We start from the raw sequence: 23,042 nt of genomic DNA on the forward strand, positions 1-23,042 counted from the left end.
TCTTTTGGCGGGAAAAAATTACGGAGACTGGAAGAGTGGTGGTCCTGAGAAAAGCAGACGACAGGGATAAGAGTTGTTTGGTGAATAATGAACATATATTATTCAAGTTTGGGGGCCCTGGGCAAATGCCCCACTTGTTCCTACGCAAATCGGACTTTGGATGAAACAACTATTTTAATTAATGGTGAGTCATTTTTTATTTATTTTCGTCTCGTATTCCATTTTTTAATTTTATATTGATAAATAATGCAGAGTCACACGCAGGACCGGCTCTGGGCAGGCCCGTCATTCTAACTTTTTCCGGGGGGGGGGGGGCAAAGAACATTTATTTAATATATGTGAATATATATATTTCACCTTGTTTATACATTTCTATTGTATTGAAGCCAAGGAGGGCAATCGCACCCCCCCCCCAAATGACGGGCCTTTCTTAAACGAAGGGCTGTACGACCCGTGGGGTCGTCGTTATAGGGTTTAAGAGAAAAGTTTTGAGTTATTAGCTTTTGAAAATTACTTTAAAATTAACAAAAATTGTTAAAAATAGCATATGAATTTTGTTTTTATATCTACAAAAATATTTCAATTTTTTTTAATCGTTGGGGGGGGGGCGATAACCTGCGTGCGCTTCTGTGACAATGTCATGTAATATTTATCTCACATGTTGGGGATGTCTTTCCCCCCCCCCTCCGAAAAGCTTATATATACTTACTGCTGTAGAAAAACAATACAATCGGGGGGGGGGGGGACTTCTAAGCAAGAGCAAAACGATGTAAACATTTGGGGAGGGGTGCCCTAGTTTGCCAGACGTCTCTTGCATACGGGGGTTCAAGAGCGTATGCAAAAAAAATGGGGAGATGAATTGTATTCATATCATTTCAGGAGTTCCGCGCCCTAACGAAAATAATAGGGGGCGTGTATGTGGGATGAGGGGGAGGGTACTTTGAGCACCCAAATTCCGTTGTCTATGCTTTTAAGCTCGATAAATTCAATGTAAATTGATGTGCAAAGTCCCCCGTCCCCCCCACCACACATGCGCACAGAGCCTGTATCTCGCATGCGCAAACAGGGAACGCACCCAAAGCCCACAAGTTTTAGGGACCCGTAGATATAAATAATATAACCAATTAATCTTAAGTCTATGTCGGAACCCATTGGGATGCTAACATTGGCATCTTCTTCAGATATCCTAATGTTTTTGCAAAAATATTAACAAATATTTTTAATCGTCTTGGGGGGGGGGGGGAAGTTGATCAGGGCCCTCCATGCCTTTCTACCTCTGCGCACCTCGAAGAATTCTATATATATATATGTTACTTCCAAATCCCGAAGTTTCAAGTTGGCCGGCCCAGTTGACCCGGCCAATGTCCGAAATTCGGATTTTCGCCAGCCCCTATATATCGATCCCTATGATTCGGGGTCATCGCCGAGTTGGTAGATTGTGCAATGACGTCAGCGGCCGCCACTTCCAACAACTATTGTAATTAATCGAATAAATATTTTTGCAATTTTTCGGGATAAATTATGGGTAAAAAATCCGGGGTTCCATTGCAAATTTTTCATTCCAATTTGTGTTCCTCTTGATTTCTACTAACAACCCTCCGAGTTTGTCGCTCCATTAACAGAGCACCCTGTATAAAGACCCGAAAAGTCGTGTTTGCTGAGGGCATGGGGGGCATTTCCTCCCTCCCCCCCCCCCAGCGTCAAAGATGAAGTCGGCTGATTTAATGTATATATGCATACATGAATTGACATCATCATCATTGTGCCCCCCCAGACTTCCATGTCTATCTCCGCCTATGGCTGAGTGCCCCACTGATGAGCAAGTAATATCATTAAGCCTACACGTCCATCATATATCCTTTTTCAATGATTAACAGTGGTGTCCCAAACTGGTTAGTCAACGGGGAGCCACAATGTGGAACTTAGTTTCCCCCTCAATTCACATAGGAGCCATGAATAACTAAGAATTTGTGACATGAATGTCGCTCTTCACTTGTTAATACAAGATATACGGAACACTGGATGTTGTGAAGATATTTATTATTTGAGATGTTGATTTTTTTAAGGAAGGCAGAGATGAGTTTTTTTTCCTTTCTTAAAAAAAATCAACATTTCAAATAATAAATATCTTCACAACATCCAGTCTTCCGTATATCTTGTATTAACAAGTGAAGAGCGACATTCATGTCATATATATAGCCATCTGGTGGCTCGTCGTCCATGAGCTATTGGCTGATCGGTTCACCGTCCATTGCACGGTTCCGTTCGGCACATATATACGCTCTAGCGAAGGGAAAAAAAAATATCTCTATCTCCTCTGTAGCTTAGTGGTCAGAGCACTCGTCCGGCAATCGAGGGACCCGGGTTCGACTCCCGGTAGAGGCAGAGATGAGTTTTTCCTTCCTTAAAAAAAATCAACATCTCAAATAATAAATATCTTCACAACACATCCAGTCTTCCGTATATCTTGAATTAAGAATTTTCCGTCGTACACAGCACAAGGGCAAGATTTATTTAAGGTAGCTACTTGAGTTAAAACACAAATCTTGGGGGGGGGGCCTCCCCAATAATTCGTAAAGGCACAATACAACGCTAGCCTCACCACCGTGCTCTTGAATCCTGTACATACGAGACGTCTGGCAACCCTAGGTATCGAACACTCTTCTCTTCGTGCCGACGAATTCCGAGGACACCAAAAGATACTGGTGATGTGGTGACGTCTCATCAGAAGGACCGACGGGTCCGGAGTAGCAAAAGGGCTCAAATATTTGAAAACTTTTACTTTGAAATTATTTTTCTCATTGATGTATTTTTCAGCATTCCTGTAATATATATATAATATGCACATTAATTTTGAATACCGATGTATTTTCTTCAAAAATCAAAAGCCCCCGAAAGTAATGGTAATTATAAATTATGTTATGAAAATTATGACTAAGTTAAATCAGGGGTTCTCAAACTTTTACCACCTGCGGCGCCCCTGCCCCTATTCAACGCTTAGCTGCGGTTCCCCAGAGCTGTTTAACAAAGAATCTCTTCGAAAAACCATCGTCAGAACCGTCGCCTCTCCGACCAGTTTGAGAACCCCTGGGTTAAATAATGTCATTTCAGTAAAGAATTTTTATTCAATTAAGTTTCGTTGAAAATACGAGTATGTTTTTAAAAAAAATGGGGGACCGCCAAGATTTTGAAAGAGTCCCGTATAATACGGGTCACATGGTCATCCTACATACGCAAGCTAGAGAATCATTTCCTTCAGTAATTCTATAAACGCACACTCATCAGTTTTGGAATCATCTTTTCCATCACTTTTAAAAAAAAATTCGGTTCCTCTTTTCAGAAATTCTCTGGAGATTTTCATTCACTTTTTGTGGTAATTTATATTTCATTGTTTGTTCATATTTTTTGTATAAATATTTTTCATTCCCGTATAATCTGTAGTAATGTATGAGTTTCTGGAAGGCGGTTTCCCTCCCTCCCCCCACAAATAATAACTAAAGAGGGCCCCGTTTGGGGGGGGCACTGGAATTATGAAGAAGACATCCTGGCCTGCGTCTGGTACGGGTGGCCCTGGTTATGAGTAAAGCTCGTTGGCATTATACTCTATGGAAATCATTCGGGATCCACCAATTATTGACGGTATAACCGAGTTGACAGTATGTGAATGCTATCGGCGTTTCTCAGCCTATGTGACTATCATTGATATTTTTTGCACAAATAATTAGATGCTTAATTAGATGATTATCTATCCATTCCTAAGTTATTAATCGTGCCATCTTTGAAATGCAACTCTTGATAACTAAGAGACAAATGTGTGGAGAAGTCGCTTCCAATTAACGAAATAATTCCAATTTATTCAGAAACAGATTTTCCGAGACTGCCTGCGAACCACAGGTTGCGAAACGCTAAATTATCTTAATTATACGATGCAGCAGTGGCGTCGGAGACAGGGTTGCTGTGGGTACCCACAGAATTTTGTATTGTGCGGTGGAGCAACCCCAGAATAAATTCAGAAATCAAAGTCTCCCCTAACATACTCAAGTAGAGCGCCCACTGGTGCAAAACACTTCCAGCGCCCCAGCCATGCAGCACAAAAATACATCTTGCTGCAATAATACCTCGGTATAACGTCCACGTCGTCAGTTTTTAAAGGTCACTGCTAGCAAATCAACTGAATCGGACTTACTCGTTATTAGGTCACCCCCCCCCCCTCTTTTGAAGTCATTTTTATTCTGCCCACAGGGGTGATGTTATGGCGAGGTCACGCTGTATATTTTATTGTGTGCGTGTCGGTAAATGAGTTCCAAGTTAGGCACAACTTAGCCTATTTGAGAGATAACCTTCTAATGTTCCATTAAAGTGATAATAAGGAATGTTTGGAAACGTTGCTTACAAAACGGTAAAAGCCCCAATGATGGAGATGCGCATCGTGTATAAAAAAAAAGCAATTCGCACTCAAGTTGATGGTTATTTATGTACTAAGCGAGCTCTGTGTGTGTGTGTGTGTGTGTGTTTCTCTTCCTGCCTCAATTGTGCGGGTTATTTTGTCTCCTTCATAGCAGCACTTGTTTTGGTTAAATCTGTGCTATCCCGTAACGTCAACAACTACCCATTAGACCGGTATTGCAGGAATGAACCTTTCAAATGGGATTCTCTTCCATGAACAAAAAATAAGAGGCCCTTTCCTGATAGTGGCTAACCCAAACCGTTTGTGTCTAATGCAGTGTTTTTTAACCCTCTTTTTTTCTACCCTCGCTCCAGCCCTTCCAACATGTACCAATTCGTTAGAAGTTCCGCAAAAGAATATGGGCGAGGTGATGTGTTGTTCAGTAGTAGTAGTAGCGAAATTAAACCACCCCCACCCTTCACTTTTCTCACCTGATTTCACTTGAATATTTCACATCTCAGTAGTTTCACAGGTCTTTCAGGTCACGAGTGCGGCTAGATATTTGGTTGACACGGGCAAGCGCGTATTTCAACGCCCCGTGTAACGTTGAGAAAACGCTTAAGAACTGCATTCAGCTTCCCCCCTTTGACCCAGCACCAAACCTAAATTCCCCCCTAATTCAGCCCTGCCCATGGTTCTCCCTTTCTGCTTGATTTTTACCAGTTGTCCCCTCACAGAATATCACAAAAACACGGAAGAAAGTAAGCACTCACTTTGTACAAAATCGGAATGCCGTTGTTATTAAACACCCCCCTTAAAAGAACAATAACTGATGAGGAATTCAAAATTAGTTCGGAAGGCGATATTTAGTGAAAAATATTAAAAAAAAAATATATATAGTTATATGATAGGGGCGTATCTATCTTTAAAGTGTGGTGGGGGGGGGGGGGTAGAATGGGAGAAAAAGTGTGAACTCCGATTGATGTTGACGTAATACTTGAATGACCCCTTTGGTCACGAATCGAAAGAGCAGTCAAAAATGGGTTAATAAAAATAAATTATCTTGCTCTCCGGGAAGAGGGGCACGAGAAGGAAACGTGTTTCATGGGGGGAACAAAAAAAAAATTAAGAAACACTGTGTTGTATACCTTTTCCCGATGGTGTACAAGCAACTCCTGCGGCCTGGTACAATCTCAATACAGAGGAGACCCTGGGCGAGAAACAATATGTAAACAGAGGCGGGCGATGGTCTCGGGATGAGCGGTTGGAATCATCCTCTCTCCCCCCCACCCCCACGATCTGGCTGTTATCATTATTAGAAACGGGGGGGGGGAAGCGTTTCCAACGGTCAGGATGTTTAGCTTCAATGAAAGCTTTCACGCTTCAAGTACCATGGGGGAGAAATGCGAGGGAGGATTGGTTGCCCTTTCAAGAGAGAACTAACTCAAGCGTGTCCTTGTTTTCAATGAAGATAACTACAGCCCGCGAAAGAGTTTGGGCACTAAAAATGGTCAAAATAGGCAGGAAAAGAAAAGGAACTAGAAAAACTTACAAAATAGCCGTTATAATTGTTTAATCCAGTTGCTTGAGCGCCAACCATATCTTTTTTACAGAAAAAGAAACTTTTGTATAGTTAGAAATTGAATTTTTCTGGATTTTATGCCGAAACTGATATTTGGAAATAAAAGTGATTTGTTTCTCCCGGAAATCGAACCCGGGTCCCCTTGCATACCGGGCAAGTGCGCTAACTAATACATCAGAGACGCACTTTTCAATTTCTTTTAGCACGCGTTAGTAGCGTGAAGCGCTGAGTGGAGTCGTAGAAGCCTCACTTGTATACTGTATTTTTTGAGCTGACGCTTGTTGAAATGTCGAAATTTATGCCATTAAAATTTTAAATTTCAATGAGTTTTGCAACTGGACGACCCAATTAATTGAACAATAACTAAAAGCGCTTATATTGAGGTTCCGGAAACCGGCTTAAAAATGGTTCCACTTTCCTCCACCATTACGTTGCAATTGTAGTTTAACTTGGATATAGTCACATTATAAATGGATTTGATGCAAAAATAGAGTGTGTGTGATTCCTAAAGATTATGTCGAGATTCCAAGACCCGTAGAGAAAGTGATCGTGGGGAGGCTTCGTTGAGTTGCGTATCGTTTAGGGGCGGTTCAAGTATTACGTAAGCAAATTTTTAGCCATTTTTGACCCATCCCCCTTGTCAACAAAAGTAGGCAAAACTCTGACACCCTCCCCCCCCCCGTCAGCAAAATTTCGTCATCAGCTCTGCCCCCATCCCATGAATCCTAACGCATATTGTTGGGATCAGAGACATACACGAGGGGCATAGGGGGCTCGTGTGTGCACCCCTCCCCCTCCCCCACGATCAAAAATTAATTTTTTCAATGCAAAAAAATTTTTTTTAATTAAAATTTCGGAAGAAAATACCTTTAAATGTTATTATAATCAATTTCTGTTAATTTCAATGTTATTTGGAGGTTGTAAACTCAAAATTTATCTTTAATAAATTACAAGATATACAGAAGACTGGATGTTGTGAAGATATTTATTATTTGAGATGTTAATTTTTTAAGGAAGGAAAAAACTCATCTCTGCCTCTACCGGGAGTCGAACCCGGGTCCCTCGATTGCCGGACGAGTGCTCTGACCACTAAGCTACAGAGGAGATAGAGATTTTCCTTCGCTAGAGCGTATATATGCCGAACGGAACCGTGCAATGGACGGTGAAACCGATCAGCTAATAGCTCATGGACGACGAGCCACCAGAGGGCTATATATATGACATGAATGTCGCTCTCCACTTGTTAATACAAGATATACAGAAGACTGGATGTTGTGAAATCTCAAATAATAAATATCTTCACAACATCCAGTCTTCTGTATATCTTGTATTAACAAGTGGAGAGCGACATTCATGTCATTTAATAAATTCATTCCGACCCACCCTCTAAGCCATATAATGATAATCACATAAAGGCCCTTGGACCAAATATGGCTCAAGGGTTATCTGATGCGACCTGCCCTCTTCAAACCTAATTTTATAAAAATGAACTAAGCGGCACATTTACGGATCGCTCAATTCCAGAACATTTAGGCTACCCGTGACACATATTCAGATCACTTAAATGACCCGGGACACAGTTCCAGAACACTTAAGCGATCCGTGACACATTTAAAGATCCCTTGAGTGGTATGTGACGTAGTTTTGGAGCACTTAAGTGGCCGCCCAGTGCTGTTCTACATCACTCAATTTACCCGCGGCACATTCTCAGATTATTTAAGTGATCCACGGCATATAATTACGGATGACTTGAGCGATACGTGGCACAGTTCTAGAGCACTTAAGTGGCCTTACACATTTCCAGATCACTTGGATCCGCGAAACATTTAGAGATCACAAAAGTGGCTAAGTAAGGCACTTATCAATAGGAAGGGATGTTACTTCAAGTGCCCACAAACTATCGAAAGGTTTTTCTCGTTTTTGGTGAACCTAGTATAAGATGTCATTAAAAATATTTAATATTTTCATTAAGGGTGGTTGATGACGTAAGCATTATCCAAACCCCCCCCCCATCATCAAAAGTCAGCAAATCGGGTCAGCAAACCCCTCTCCCCATCGATTATGACGTAATACTTGAACAACCCCTTATTTGTAATATGATTTGGAATATTCATCATCATTCTTAAAGTTGAAACACTGTTGCTACCTAGTTTATTATTGTAAAAAAATTTAACTTTTTTCTCATTTGTATTACCACATATGCCGGACTCCAAGTGTGGGAACTGATGTGGCCACGCCTTCAACATACATTTAGTGGCGACTCTACTCAATTTAATCGAATACTGAATATACACAACTGCTACGGTTCGTTCGTAGTTTCGGAGGTTCAACTTTTACTGAACTACGGAGTAACGGGAAGTACCCCAATATTATGAAAGCCATTTTTATACATTCCGTAAATGCATATACATGCAACCTGTTTGAGAAACAAGTTGTTTTTTTTTAAAGTTTCTATTTTTTTCACTAGAGAAAAATCTGCTTAAATCGAGCAAAAAGTGATCAAAATCGCGCGCTTTTTAGGGACCGTTCAAGTATTACGTAAGCAAATTTTTACCCATTTTTGTCCCCTTCCCCCCTTGTCAGCAAAACTCTGACCCCCCCCCCCCCGTCAGCAGAATTTCGTCCGCAGCTCTGCCCCCTCTGAACCCTAACGCATATTGGTGGAATCAAAGACGTACATGCGGGGGGAGGTACTCATGCCGCCCCCCCCCCCAACGATCAAAAACTTATTTTTTAATGTAAAAAAACATTTTTTAAAAAAATTAAAATTTATATAATGATAAATCGCATAAAGGCCCTTGGCCCGCGGACCAAATATGGCCCTGGGAGTTATCTGATGCGGCCTGCCCTCCTCAAACCTAAATTTGTAAAAATGAACTAAGCGGCACATTTACAGATCGCTTAAATGACCCGGGTCACAGTTCCAGAACACTTAAGCGATCCGTGGCACATTCACAGATCCATTGAGTGACATGTGACGAAGTTTTAGAGCTCTTAAGTGGCCTCCAGTGCGGTTCTATATCACTCAAGTTTCCCTCGGCACATTCTGCACCTCCCAGGGTCTCCGCTACGACTCAAGGAAAATAAAATGAATCAGTAAATCTGATAGATAAGTAAATAAGAGAGGCCTACAAGGTTCTGCCATAAAAATTGTGTACAATAAAGGGCTCCCCGAGTCAAGCAGGGGCTCCGCCATAGTAATTATATACTGGAAAGATCTCCGCGAGTCAAAAAATGTTGAGAACCGCTGATTTAAGTGTGTGATCCGCGGCATATAATTACGGATCACTTGAGTGATGCGTAGCACAGTTCCAGAGTACTTAAGCGGCCCGGACACATTTCCCGATCACTTGGATCCGCAAAACATTTAGAGATCACTAAAGTGGCTCTGTAGGGCACTTATCAATAGAGAGGAATGTTACTTCAAGTGCCCACAAACTATCGAAAGGTTTTTCTCGTTTTTGGCGCACCGAGTAAGATGCCATTTTAAGAATATTTCATATTTTCAGAAAGGGTTGTTGAAGACGTAAGCATCATGCAAACCCCCCTCCCCCCTTGTCATTAAAAGTCAGCAAATCGGAAACCCCCATCGATGATGTTGTTATACTTGAACGGCCCTTACCCTTTTCAAGTGGAATAAAAAGTATGGTGTCACTTGATGGACGTTTTGTGTTGATAGGGTGGAGACGGAAAAAAAAAGGGCGAGTGATAAAGTAGAAACTCTCTCTCTCTCTCTCTCTCTAGAGCCTTCCATGAAAATCCGAGAAATTTGGCAACTGTATGCAATATTATCCTACTCGTGGGCATGCGCGGATCATCCAGGGGACAGGGACAGAGGCGCGATCGCCCCTCCCCAAGAGGCCTCATTTTTCTTCGCCTCCCAAGAAAATGAGGGGAAATTTATTTCTCCCGTAAAAAAAAACAAAAAAACACGGGATTATTCAATGGACCCCTAATGGTGTCAGCCTCCACTCCAATCAGCTGAAGATACAGTCGAACCCCGATTTAACGAATCAGCAGAAACAGACAATTTTAATGGTTAAATCTGGTTTGTTTTTTTTTTTTTTTGACGCATTGTGTCTCATATAGAAATGTCCTCTCCACTTGTCAATACAAGATTCGTCGAAAGACTGCTTATTTGTGGAGATGAAGATTACAAGGCAGAAAATTCATCACTGCCCCCCCCCCGAGCCCCGGTCTCTCGCTTGACGGACGAGTGCTCTACCATCTGAGCTATGGAAGCAGATAGAATATTTCAACCTTGGAGCGTATATATATGTTGAAAGGCACCGTACATGGACGGCGTAGGCCAACCACGGTGGGCCATGTCATTCACGCGCTATTAATTGATTGTGTATCTACTCTCAAAACTAGTATGGGGTGGTTTTTGAAAGCATTTTGAGCATTTGAAGCTAAACTGGTGTAGTCGGGAATCAAAACGAGTAAGTTGCTCCAGACCAACCTAAACAGGAATGGAGCATGAGCAAATGAATGAAGGATAAAAGAATCGGCTTGGGGTGCAAAAGTTGTCTTTCAAGCATACTAGAGCATAAATGCAAATTTTTTTCAACTTCAATTAATTCCTTCCGGTGCCCCAAGATACTTAAATATTTGCCAAAAATCGATTTTTATGCAAATTTTGAATTAAAAAAAAGAGCTAAATAATCGATTTCACACAGAGAAAATAGTATAGGCAGAGAGAATGAAAAATCATCTATTGTTCATTATTAAATGTATAAAATTACTAGCTATAATACCCGGCGTTGACCGGGTTTTCTTCAATGAGACTTTTTTGGATCACGTGATATCTCCCTCTTTCTTTGAGGGACATGCAAACTGTGTCTAAGTTCACCAATATGGCTACTTCCTACGCGACTCATGAAAGAAAGAAATCTAGATTTAAAGAAATGTAAAAATAAATATATATATTTTTCCTTTTTTAAAGGGTGCTAGGTATTTCGATTCCCCCCTTTGAACTTCAAGTTAGCTATTTCTGCTTCAAAAAATGCTTAATTAAAGCTGTGGAATTTTTCGATGTACTTTTTACGGGCCCATAATTAATTTTAAAGCAACCTAAACTATATGAATTTATGCAGTTGAATATCAAAATAGAATACAGAGACATTAATTCTCATGCTTGAGAAGATATAAATAAAAAGTTGAAATCAATGTTATTGTATGGATATCCAACTCGAAGGTAGGTCCGGCTATTTACTTCATATCTAATTTTCTGGGCTTCGTATATCTCTAAGCGAACTCAATATTTCAAAAATCGAGTATTGAATACAATTTTTAAAATTATTGATGCGACAGAAAACCCCACCAAATTTCCGCATTTCTACATTAAAATCGGCAATTTTAACACTGATTTCTATGGGGCATCATCCTTTGCCTTAGGAGCCGTTCAAGTATTACGTAAGCAAATTAGTAGCCATTTTTAACCCCACCCCCCCACCTTGTCAGCAAAAGTCACCAAAACGCTGACCCCCCCCCCTTGTCAGCAAATTTCCGTCATCAGCTCTGCCCCTCTGAGTCCTAACTCATATTTTCATAAAGGGTGGTTGATGACGTAAGCATTATCCAAACCCCGCCCCTCCCCCCTTGTTATCAAAAATGAGCAAATCGGAAACTCCCCCCCCCATCGATGATGACGTAATACTTGAACGGCCCCTTACCCTCAAAGTGATGCTGATGATGGTGTCTATTCAAAAAGCTCTCATTACTGGGAGGATTGAATAAAGTTGAAAACCATTATAAAGGCATAAATGTTATACATATACTGACAGCGTTGAAGAAGTCACAAACCATTGTAAAGGCATATACACGTCTTGCTAAACGCATTGCTAGGGACCCACGGTAACCAAAGTAAACGTTCGGAAAGTGATTGTTGAGGCCCGAAAACCATTGTTGCCCGACAGTTTTTGCCCATTTGGGGCACTTGCCCTACCCTGACGAAATTTTAAAGTAGCCTATCGTTTAAGTCGGGTCCCATTTGGTATATATGCAAAATTTGGCGACGATCGATCTAAAATTGTAGATTTGTATAGAGAACTACACACACACACACACACACAGAAAATCAATTTTATATATATAGATTCAGTATAGTAAAAGTTGGAAGGAATGGTGAAAATATATTCATGCCATGCCCAAGCAGCTGAAAGACGCATTCGCCCAGTGTCTGAGGCGTTGGAAAGTGCGTGTGGAGAAAGAAGAGACACGGCTTCGTATTGAATAGGATAAAATCAAGAAGCCTTACCAAAAAAAGCATTAAATATGGAAATCTCTTCAAATTAATACAATTAAAAAAAACCATCATATAAGTTCAATTGCTATATAAGTTTTATGATTCATTGCTTTGATTTTTAAATTCATACCTCATGTATTATTATAAAATTATTATAATTTATAAGTTTATACTTTGATACCTGAATACTCTGCAAAATTTATAAACATTTTTCATTAATTTACAATTTTTAATACATTTTCATAAAAGTGTGAATTTTTAACTATTTTTGGGACGCTTGGGCCAGATAAATTTTGGTGCCCCTCCCCGTGATTTTCCGAGGAGCGGAAAGGACTCACGTGGGCCTCCATGATATTAAGATTTGACTTAAGGGTGGAAATAAAGAAAAAGAGGCACAGGAACCTGTGAAAAATTATCTTAAAATCTTGGTCTCCTAAAAATATGAGATCATTAACAAAATAACTTAGCTGTTCCTATGCCCTCCCCCCAACTTTGTTCTAATTTATCCAAGCCCCCCCCCCCTCAAACAGCCATTTACGATAGGCCCTACAGCACGAATCCAGAGGGTAGCGATGGAAAAAATTTGTCTGCCCATGAAATATGGGATCCTAGGATCCTACACAAAGAGTCGCCCTTCATCTGTGCCTGCTCTCTGCTCCCATTAGTAATTATATCAACGAGTAGTCTAAGGTAGTGGGCACACATCACGCAAAACCCTTTGGAATCGCGACGCATGCTTTGGAAATCAATGTGTCAAGCCCCCCTCCCCCCAAAAAAACTATATAATTATCTCGGATAATATTTTGTTCCAGTCCAAGCACAGATCATGACATTTATCACGGTATGCGACACACGTAGGGCCGCGACTTTCTCTTGACTCGAAGACCCCCTTCGGGCCATGGGCGAAGAAAGCATTCAAGGGCCAGACTTTGCCTTGAGGGTCCCCTTGGAGACCCTGGGCTAAGAAGGCATTAAAGAGCCCTGGCATTTTCTTGACTTGAAGGCCTCTTGGGGACCCTTGACTTGAAGGCGCCCTCGGGCAAAGAAGGCATTTAAAAAAAAACTCCGACATTGACTTGACTTGAAGGACTCTTGGGGACCCTGGGAGAAGAAAGCATTCAAGAGCCCCAACCTTGACTCGAAAATGCCCTTGGGAACCCTGGGCGAAGTAAGCATCTAACAGCCCCAATATTGTCTTCACTCGAAGGCTTCCTTCGGGCCTTGGGCGAAGAAAGCATTTAAGAGCCTAACTTTGTCTTGACTTAAAGGACCGTTAAGTGAAAAAGGCAATCAAGGGCCCTGACTTTGTCTTGACTTTAAGGCTTCTTGGGGACTCTGGGCTTAGGCCCTGAAGGCCTCCTGGGCGAAGAAGGCATTTAACGTCCCCGACTTTGTTTTAACTTGCAGGCCCCAAGCCCTGGGTAAACAAGCCACTTAAGAGCAAATTATGGGACCTGGCAAATGGTACCTTTCCCTACTGAGAAATCGGGTCCGGCGCAACCCGAATATGGCGAAAGATGTCTAGTCGGTCATATATTAATTGGGGGGAGGGCCGCCCCAGAGATCATGAGGCCCTAATCGAATCTTTCAGATTTCTGCATGGGCTCCTTAATAACTTTGGCGCCAGCAAAATGGTTTATGCGTGCAGAGCCTCCTTAATTAACCGTAACCAAATGAAATGCCGCCTGGCAATCGAGTGGTTAAGGAGCTAGCCTCTCACTGTGCAGGTCTGGGTTCGAATCCCGGTTCGGGCATTGATGTTTACTACCCAATTGCCTGGACGGATCATGCTGATCCCTTGGAAATACGTGAGCATCACGTTTAATATAAAAAAGTTCACCCTCAGCTTGGCCGTCTTAAAGCAATGGGCGCTTCCAAACACGGCCTAAGGATCTCATCAGATAAGGCACTTCCAGCTGGGTAAGCCTCAGAATATCAAATAGTTTGGGGGGCCCAATGGTACTGTTAAGACAGCCTTGATGATATAACTTTGATTTTAAAGAGGGGCCACGGAAAAAAACCATGGATCATGGGCATCCCCACGATCCGGGTTAAAAAAATCGATGTCAAAAAAATTATTTTGGGACCCCCATGAAAATTTCTCCACTTCACTTTAGTGCTAAAAAAAATTGATATGCTTCGTTGGGGGGGCCCACGGGGACTAGAAATTGACAGAGAGAACTCTAACCCTTGAACTTAATTGCTTTTTTTTTTATGTTATAAAAATCATTTAAAAAAAGGGGGTAAGAATCCTGGCCAAGAGAGGCTACGCTGTATAATACAGGGGCTCCCAACGTGTGTGTCTCAGTGCAGAATGGCGATTAATAACCGTACATGGAAACCCGGGAAAATGTTGTCACTCCCCCCCCCCCAATAACGACATTTTTTTTAATTCGTTGGCAGGAGCATCTCCAGTGGCAGTTGAGGGGGTGGGAGGCCCTACATGATATCTAAACACCAGTGATGGCAGATGGTGTCGAGCTCGTATACAAGAGGGTATACACAAGCTAAGTATTGGATTCCAGAGGGAGAGGGGGCCCTCCTCGTGATTCTCAACGATCGGCAGAAAAAAAAGAGGAATTCGTGGGCTCTGCCTTTTGGGGGGGGGGGGGAAGAAATGTAATAACGATTCACGGCAATGATCCACGAACAACAAGATATTATGAGGAGGCCTACTGGTGATAAGTAAAATGGCAACTGCGGCAGGTGATTAATAAGGGGCCACAACGACCTCGGAAGGAAAAAAAAAAGGTTGTGAAGATGTAAAATATAGTGGGGGGAAAAGGCCCGATTTTTAAAGATGGCGAGATGGCGGCCCTGGGCAAAGATGTAATTAGGAGCCTCCCACGACTAGGGTCAAAGGTGCTTGTTCAGTCATGCTGTACGTATTTCAAGGCCCTGAGAAAATTGAAATTTGCCCGTGTGGAAATCGGGCCCTTTAGTGAAGTGTGCGTTGGAGACCATCAGAGAGAAATAAATTTAGTAGGTAGAAAGGGTCCCCCATCTTCCTTTCGGGATCCTGAAATTCAAAAGAGGCTATGGGCGAAAGTGTTGAATATTAGTTTGGAGAATTGTGGGGGTGCGGGACATCAGGGAATCTATTTTTGGAAAATTATGATCGTGTTCGAGATGCAGATATTACCCTTATGGCCCATCTCCGTGTACTTAACTAGTGTACCTACCCCGTCCGTCAATTGGGCAATCAGCTTGGCCTGCCCTCAGAGGCGTATTTACAGGGGCGCTAAGCGAGCTGTAGCCCAGGTCGGCAAATTTGAGGAACGAGTGGTCAAGAAAATTAGAGTAGAATGAGGGAAGGGAGGCAGAATCGTGAATTCGCCCTTACTTAGAGATCGGGAGACTAGGTCAGTGGGCGAAAGAGTGACCTAGAGCGTGAGACCGGGTAAGTGGGAGACCAAAAGAGTGAGTTGAACAGCCGGGGACTAGGTCAACGAGCAACCAAGAGAGTGATTCAGGAGTGAAAGATCAGATCAGTGAGCTACCAAAAGGGTGACTCAGTGACTGAGGGATCAGGTCAGTTAACGACAAAAAGAGTGATCTAGAAAGCAAGAGACCAGGTCACTGAGATACCAAAAGAGTGAGTGAGAGAGCTAGGGACCAGGTTAGCGAGCTACCAACAAAGTGACATAAAGAGTGAGTGACCAAAAGCGTGACCTAGAGAGAAAGGGACCAGGTAAGTGGGCGACCGAAAGTGTGAGCAAGAAAGCGAGAGACCAATTCAGTGAGATACCAAAAGAATAACTCAGTAATTCAGTGGTTAGGCCAGTGAAAACCCAAAGGAGCGACCTAGAGAGCAAGTGACCAACTCAGTTAGCTAACAAAAAAGTGACGTAGAGAGCGAGGGACCAGGGCAGTGAGTGACCGAAAGAGCAACTTAGAGAGCAAGGCACCAAGTCAGTGTGATGCAATCACAGTGACCAAGTGTGTGCAAACATGTGAGTGACCAAAACATTGACCTAGAGATTGTGAAAGCATGTGAAACCGAAAGAGTGACGTAGAGAGTGCGGAAGCATGTGAGTGTCCTAAAGTTTGCGCAAGCATGTGAGTGACCTAAAGTTTGCGCAAGCATGTCAGTGACCTAAAGTTTGCGCAAGCACGTGAGTGACCAAAAAGTAAGATAGAGATTAGCAAAAAAGTAAGACCTAGAAATTTCACAAGCAAGTGAGCGACCAAAAGCGTGACCTAGAGATTGCGCAAGCACGTGAACGACCAAAAGAGTAACCTAGAGATTTTGCAAGTACGTAAGGGATTAAAAGAGTGACCTGGATATTTTTGAAGTCCGTGAGCAACCAAAAGTTGTCTAGCGATTGTGCAAGCATGTAAGTTTCCAAAAGAGTGACCTGGAGATTGTGCAAACATGCGAACGACCAAAATGCTGACCTAGAGATCTTGCAAGCACATGAGTAGACAAAAGAGCGACCTGGAGATAGTGCAAACATGCGAACGATCAAAATGGTGACCTGGAGATTGTGCAAACATGCGAACGACCAAAATGCTGACCTAGAGATTGTGCAATCATACGAGTGATCAAAAGGGTGACCTAGAGATTGTGCAATCATACGAGTGATCAAAAGGGTGACCTAGAGATTGTGCAAGCACGTGAGGGACCAAAAGAGTGGTCTCAGATAAGTGACCTCTAGAACACGCATGCGTGTGAGTGACAGAGAGAATGTACAGTGCCCGAGTGGCATGGTGGTAAGATACTCGTCTACCATCGTGAAGGTTGTTGTCTGGGTCCCGGGTTCGAACTCAAGGGAGGATATAGATAAGATATTTTCTCGAACTCGAGGCGACCACCGATAGACAGCGCCTTCACTTCCAACACATCTCACTAATGGCAGTAAATTGCAATATAGCGATATGGTCAGAGTCGGCTAGGATAGTTGGTAGTCCCCCAAACCAGATTTTTCACGGGGACCCTCTGGTTAATTTATCGTGTGGAAAATCAAAAAATGGTAAAAATCGCTCAGGTTCCTTTCAGCCCTGCCCTTGTGGGGGTCATGCCAAGAGGTATGTATATGTATAACACACAGCGTTGGGTACCCAGGGCGTGGCATTGCACATATACCTTCTTGGGGAAGTCAAAAGGTTTCATTTCCAAGGGCCTTTGACGTATCTCATTGTTTTCTTGCTGTTTTAACATTGAAAAATTTGCAATAGCGAACGCCCACGATCTATCCAATCTTGGGGCCCCATAAAAAACCTGCGAATTGAGTCCCGGCTTCTTGATTGGGCGGCCCTGGATTTTATTCGTTGTTAAAATGAATACAAATAAAAAATTATCGCTGCCCTCACACGAGGGATTTCAGACAAGTCTCCAGGTCTGGTGCCCCCCCCCCCATGGAAAAGTTGACAGGTTTCATTCGAGGGGGGGGGGGCTTGGATGAATCTTAATGATTTTTGTTGTTTAAAATTGTAAAATTTGCAACAGCGGAAGACAGAGATAAATCCAGTTTGGGCTTCCCCCCCCCCCCCACTAAAAAATCTGTTTATTGGGGCCCCGGATTTTATTCTTCGGTGAAATCAATACAAATTAAAATGTTTCGTGGCCCTCGCAGACGTCGTGGTCCGACAAGCTTTCAGGTCGGTGCCCTGGATGAATTTCAGTTTTTTGTTGTTTAACATTATAAGATTTGCAACATCGCGGTAGCCCAACATAAAGCCAGTCTGGGGCGCCACTAAAATTATGCAAATTGCGTCCCGAGAAATTGGTTGGGGACCCTGGATTTTATTCGTTGTCAAAAAATAATACAAATGAAAATTTTTCGTGGCGCTTACAGAGAGGATGTCCGACAAGCTTCCAGGTCGGGGCTCCGTGTGCAAGGTGGCAGGTTTCGATTTGGGAACCCGGATGAATGGCATTGCTGTTTATTTTTTTTACACTGCAAAATTTGCAACAGTGAAAGCCCGAGATAAATCCAGTCTGGGCTCCGCTAAAATTCTGCGAATTGGGTCCCGGCTCCTTGATTGGGGGCCCTAGAATTCATTTGTTGGTAAAATGAATACAAGTGAAAATTTTTCGTGGTCCGACGGGGATCCAGTCTGGGGCCCTCCATGAAGAAGTTTTCTGGACAAAATAGTGACCTAGAGATTGTGCAAGAACGTGGGGGATCAAAAGAGTGACCGACAAAATGAGCACACATGTGAGTGATCAAAAAGTGACCTAGAGATTTTACAAGCAAGTGAGAGACCAAAAGAGTCACCTAGAGATTGTCCAAGCATGTGAGCGATCAAATTGTGACCTAGAGATTTTTGCAATTCATCTAACAGATTCTTTGTTAAACTGCTCTGGGGAGCCACAGATAAAAGCGTTGATCAGGGTAAAGGGGCGCCAAGGCTCATAGTTTGGACAATATCATAAACAAAATTACGCGGGAGGCCGAACTCATTTAGCTGTAAACCACTAAGCAAACCAAACATGCGCGACCTCGTAGCTCGAATCAAGTAATAAATGACGTCATCCTTTATTCCTAATAGGAAAAATGGGAAATTATTTCAATCAAGTGTAGGGCGTTATCTGACGTTACAAATGCATTAATCTACGTCTACATAAAACAACTTTCCGCGCAGCGTCACATATTTATTTATAGCCTGATAGTGTCGTATCATATCTAAAATTACAGCGCCATCTGATGTTCAGATCAGATTCAGATGAATCAAATGTTTGAGCGCCATCTACATCTTCAAAACAAGTGCTCCATTGCACATTAAGACCTCTCTTAACCGATACCCCCCCCCCCCCAGATGCTGTCACCCCCTCTTTTACGGCCAAATAATAATTTACGCTTGTATAATAATAGTGTGCATTTCAAACCCTTGATTAACGGTCACCCCTTTTAATGGACGAATTTTTTTTGTTCGCCGATGAAAGCGAGATCAGGTCAGTGAGTAACCGAAAGATTGACCAAGAGAGCAAGGCACCAGGTCTCAGTGAACTACCAAAACATTGAACAAGAGTGTGTGCAGGTTTGTGAGTCACCGAAAACAGTGACCTAGAGAATGCACAAGCATGTGAATGGCCTACAGATTGTGGAATCCTGTCAGTGACCAAAAGAGTGATCTAAAGTTTGTGAAATCATGTCAGTGACCAAAAGAGATTTTACAAGCATGTGGAGGGAGGGGGCAAAAAGTGGCCTAGAGATTTTGTAATCATGTAAGTGACCAAAAGTGACCTACAGATTGTTCAAGCATGTCAGTGACCGAAAGAGCGGTCTACAGATTGTGCAATCATGTCAGTGACCAAAAGAGCAGTCTACAGATTGTGCAATCATGTCACTGACCGAAAGAGTGACCTAGAGATTCTGCAAGCTTGTGAGTGACCAAAAGAGTGACCTAGAGATTCTGCAAGCTTGTGAGTGACCAAAAAAGTGGCCTAGACATTATGCAAGCATGCGAGGGACCAAAAGTTTGAACTAGAGGTTGTGCAAACAAATGAGCAACCAAAAGAGTGACCTAGAGATTGTCTGAGCATGTATGCGAAAAGAGTGACAAAGTTTTTTGCACTTCAACTACCATATTCTTAGTTAAACTGCTTTGGGAAGCCTCAGATAAAAGGGGTCATTAAAGTATTATGTCAGCATCGATGCGGGGAGGGGGGTTCCCAATTAACTGACTTTTGATGAGGGGGGGGTTGGATAATGCTTACGTCATAAACTACCCTTTATGAAAATATGAAATATTCTTGATGACATCTTACTCGGTGCTCCAAAAACGACAAAAATCTTTCGCTAGTTTGTGGGCACCTGAACTAACATTCTCCCTAATGATAAATCTTTTACAGAGCCACTTCAGCGATCTCTAAATGCTTCACGAATGCTTCAAGTGCTCAAGAAATGTGTCCGGGCTACTTAAGCGCTCTGGAACTGTGCAACGCATCACTCAAGTGATCCATAATTATGCCACGGATCACTTAAATTATCTGGGAATGTTCCAGGGTAACTTGGGTGATTTGGAACCGCACTGGAGGGCCGCTTAAGTGCTCTAAAATTGTACCCCATGTCACTCAAGGGATCTCTAAATTGTGCCACGGATCACTTAAGCGCTCTGGAACTGTGTCACTAAAATGATCAGTTAATGTGCTACGTGCCGCGTAATTAACTCTGGAATTCTGCCGCGGGTCACTTAAGCGATCTGTAAATGTGCCGCTTAGTTCATTTTTACAAAATTGGGTTTGAGGGGGCAAGCCACATCAGATAACCTTCCGGGCCACATTTGTCCGCGGGTCAAGGGTTTACCACGTATGACTTAAAGAGTGAATCGCTATGAATTTCTTAAAAGGAAATTTTGAGTTTTTACCCTTCAAATGGCATTGAAATTAACAGAAATTGATTACAACAACATATAAAGGTATTTTCTTCCGTTATTTTAATTTTTTTTTTGTTTTTCACATCAAAAAAAAATTTTTTTTTTCGTCGGGGGGGCGGGGGGCGAGCGAACCCCCTATGCTCCCCAGCGTACGTTTCTGACCCCACCAATATGCGTTAGAAGCTGGGGGGGGCAGCGCTGACGAAATTTTGCAAACGGGGGGGGGGAGCAGGGGCGTCATTTCAACTTTGTCCGGGGGGGGGGGAACAGAATATGTATTTTTTTTTTTTTTTTAAAACCTTACACCACCCAGGCTCTGTGAACATTCGTCAATATCAGCCCTTGTTCCGGTTAAAGTGCTAGGTGGTGTCGGGGAGAAAAAAAAAAGAACATGTACACTGTAAAGAACATCTATGTATTTATAATTTCATATATATATATACCATTTTTAGTGTATTTTCAAAAGTTGGGGGCCTGAAAGGGGTCAGAGTTTTCCTTACTTTTGCTGACAAGGTGGGGGGAGGGGGTCAAAAATGGCTAAAAATTTGCTGGCGTAATACTTGAACGGCCCCAAAGCGTTGATCAGAGTAAGGGGACCACCGTGTCTCACAGTTTGTCAAACGTCGTTAATAAAAATTACGAGGGATGCCGAACTTGATTTAATGGCAAACAAAACATGCGCGCAAATTCGTGGCTCTAATTAGGTAGGGAATAAATGACATCAACCATTGTTCTAAATGGGAGAAATGAGAAATTACTTCAATAAAATTTAGGAGCGCCATCTGATGTTACAAATGTCTTAATCTACGCCTACATTGAAAGTAGCAAATCTTCCGCAGCGTCATTTATTCATTTCCACCCTGAAAGTGCAAAGTCACATCTAAAATCCGAGCACCATCTGATGTTCGGATCAGATTCACAGTAAATTACATTTTTGCACGCCATCTACATTTCAGAAGCGAGTACTTGATTGTGTATATATATCCGCAGCGCCATCAAGAGAGTGACTGAGCTGCTAGGGACCACGCTAGCGAGCTGCTAACAGTGACACAGAGAGAGGGACCAGGTAAGTGAGCTACCGAAAGAGCATGGGCGGAGATATGGGAGGGGGGCATTTGGTCATTTTTGTCGCACCACGGTCATTTTCTGCACACGAGGGCTAATTAGACCGGGACCTACAACTTATTGCCGATTCCGAACGGCGGCAGACTTTGTTTTTTATACTCATCGAGACGTTGGTGCGCTAACCCCTCGATGGGGGGGGGGGGACTCCCTGCGGTTGCAATTTTTTCTGTGGTCGAGTCGTCGTTTCTGTTGTACCCTTGTCAGGAAAGTTTTCTGACAAGGACGAACCGGGTATCGAACTCGTGACACCTAAACTTCCTTTGATACTTTAGGAGAGTATCTTATCGACCTGGGCTACCGCGCCCCTGCCCCCTCCCCTACAGCGTCAAAGGTGGAGTCGACTGATCTAATGTATATATGAATTGACATCATCGTACCCCCCCCCAGACTTCCAAGTCTAGTCCGCCTATGCGAAAGAGTGATCTATAGAGCAAGTGACCAACTCAGTTAGCTACAGAAACAATGACCAAGAGTGTGCAACATGCGAGTGACCTAGAGATTGTGCAAGCATGTAAGTGGCCAAGAGAGTGTGAAATCATGAGATTGTGCAAGCATGTAAGTGGCCAAGAGAGTGTGAAATCATGAGATTGTGCAAGCATGTCAGTGGCCAAGAGAGAGTGTACAAGCATGTGAGTGGTCAAGAGAGAGTGTACAAGCATGTGAGTGGTCAAAAGAGAGTGTACAAGCATGTAAGTGGTCAAGAGAGAGTGTACAAGCATGTGAGTGACCGAAAGAGGCGTATTGACGAGTAGAGGGGTTAAGAGATGGCTTTAACTCAGGACGGTAAATATGAGGAATGAATGGTCAAAAACATCAGATCGGAGTGGGAGAAAGGAAGCAAAAACATACATCCACCTCTGCCCTCTCTCCTTTGCGTTGCTTGCTACCCAGAGAACTCGATGTTTGCTAGCCACGTTTCACTCCCACAATCAAGACCGCTCAGGACATACATCCAAGAAGTAGGGCCTGATATTCATGCAAAAATAATAATGGGGGGAGGAGCCTTCCAGGGGATGAATAATTTATACTAATTTGACATGGCGTTTGTTTTTCATAAACATTTTCATGCAATTAGTATTTTTACAGCAGGTGCAGTGCCGTCTAGACATTTCTCATAACATTTTTGCCATAAAAATGAGATCTGATCAAAAATTCCGAGAATAAGCATTCACAAATCGGTAGATAGTCATTTTTAGCCAGGGAGGCTCAGAAAAATCACTTCGCCCGAGGCCCCACGATGCTCTTTAAATGGCTGTGACCTGACAGGGGTTCAAGCACGGCGGGGGAGTCTGCGATTATTCTTACAAATTTTTGTTTCGCCCTTGAAAACTCTGGTCTGGAGCACCTACTAAAGATCTCAGCCAAACGGCACTGCTGCG

The 23,042-nt window shown here is 42.7% G+C and overlaps 1 protein-coding gene across 7 annotated transcripts in view; it reads right to left on the reverse strand.

Moving 5' to 3' along the window:
- Positions 1 to 23,042, reverse strand: part of LOC149065008 (uncharacterized) — a 112,426-nt gene that overhangs the window by 35,443 nt on the left and 53,941 nt on the right. The window lies entirely within an intron of this gene.

The sequence above is a fragment of the Pholcus phalangioides genome, unplaced genomic scaffold, assembly GCF_987345545.1.
Source record: "Pholcus phalangioides strain wild (caught in Gottingen) unplaced genomic scaffold, Ppha-v1.0 ptg000041l_1, whole genome shotgun sequence".
Taxonomy (NCBI): domain Eukaryota; kingdom Metazoa; phylum Arthropoda; class Arachnida; order Araneae; family Pholcidae; genus Pholcus; species Pholcus phalangioides.